The sequence below is a fragment of the Cicer arietinum genome, chromosome 7 (assembly GCF_000331145.2).
Source record: "Cicer arietinum cultivar CDC Frontier isolate Library 1 chromosome 7, Cicar.CDCFrontier_v2.0, whole genome shotgun sequence".
Classification (NCBI taxonomy): domain Eukaryota; kingdom Viridiplantae; phylum Streptophyta; class Magnoliopsida; order Fabales; family Fabaceae; genus Cicer; species Cicer arietinum.
Genome location: NC_021166.2, coordinates 61,762,584 through 61,764,163, shown reverse-complemented (window position 1 = coordinate 61,764,163; position 1,580 = coordinate 61,762,584).

Below are 1,580 nucleotides of genomic sequence, written 5' to 3'. Positions count from 1 at the left end.
TATTAAATTAATATAATCTATTATGTTTAATCTTGATTTTTTAATTGATAATAAAGTAGACCATTTTAATATTTTTTTAAACAATAGTAGTTATATATATAGTTAATTTGATAGTTGAAGTGAAAGCTATGAAATAGAGTGATAAGCGAGATCTAAGTTCGATTATCATTTTCAATATAATTCATAATAATATTAATATTATCTGATAGAAAAATAGAAGTTTAGTATTTACGTCATAATTCAACGGATAAATGTCGATATTATTAGGTTGGACGTCTTATTCTTAATTCGAATCTAAAATAAAAAGAAAAAAAGAAATAGAAATTTAGATAAATTTTTATTGATTTTAGCATTAAAAATAATAGAATATGCAGTATATTTTTTAGATCCAAAACGATTTTAATTATTTTAATTATGATAAACCATGATTTATAAACAATTTGGTAAACAATTTTTTGTTAGAATGGTAAACAAATTTAAGCACGTGTGTTTCAAGTTGATGTGCCAATTACTATATTGTTGAAAAAAAGAGTTTCAAGTTTTGAGTCGAATGTGTATTTTTTAATTATTAAAATACAAAAATTTAAAATTGTATTGGTGTAAGCTTGATTAAATTTTAAGGTGGTCTTCATTCACAATATTATTTATTAAGATTAGAACATCTGATAAATTAATTAATTCTATTTTTTAATATCGAATAAAAGTTTTAACTACCAAATTGTGAGATCTACAAAAAGTCGAAAATTGTAGGAGAATAATGCATCTCGACCCATTATCATTGTCATGGATTTGTTTACCTTAGACCAATTCATCTTCTAATTCATGCCTTACCAATTGAAAATATTCACTCATTATAGTTCTCTATTTCTCACTTTTCCAATACACTTAATTAGACAATTTTATTATTTTTATTAAATATAACAAGCAAAAAAAGATATATATATTTTCACTTACGCATTTGAAATTTTAGCAAAAAATTATGATTATTTTTTTAAATTTTTAAAATTTTTGTTGATTATAGAATTTTTGAAATACAAACGAGTTTATTTTCGAAAGTTTGAATTAATTTATAATTTTCAGAATTCAATTTATTATATTTATAAAATATTTTTGAAACTTTCACCTTTAATTTTTAAAAAAGTTTCGAATTATAAAGTTTTAGAACTTTCAAAATCTCAAAACATGAGTTTTTTCGAAAACTAAATTTTAAAATGTAATTTTACATTTCAAAACTTTCGAAAAAGATGAAAGTTTTAAATATTTCGAAAATTTATAATTTTACTCAAATTCTTTAAATATAAATTTTAATTTCAAAATAATTATATAATTTTTTTAAAATTTTCTATTTCAAAATATTCCTATTTTATTTTAAAAATATCTAAATTTTTGAAATTTCTTATTTAAAAAATTTTATACTCTGAAATTTTCTATTTTTATATATAATAAAAGGATAAAATAAATTCTTTAAATATATTAGAAGTGAAAAGTATAAGTGAAGAACAACAAGTAGAAAACTCCACTCACTGTTGTGAGCTTTTTAGGTTTTCTGCACAATTATTTTTTGAGTATAATTTCTATTT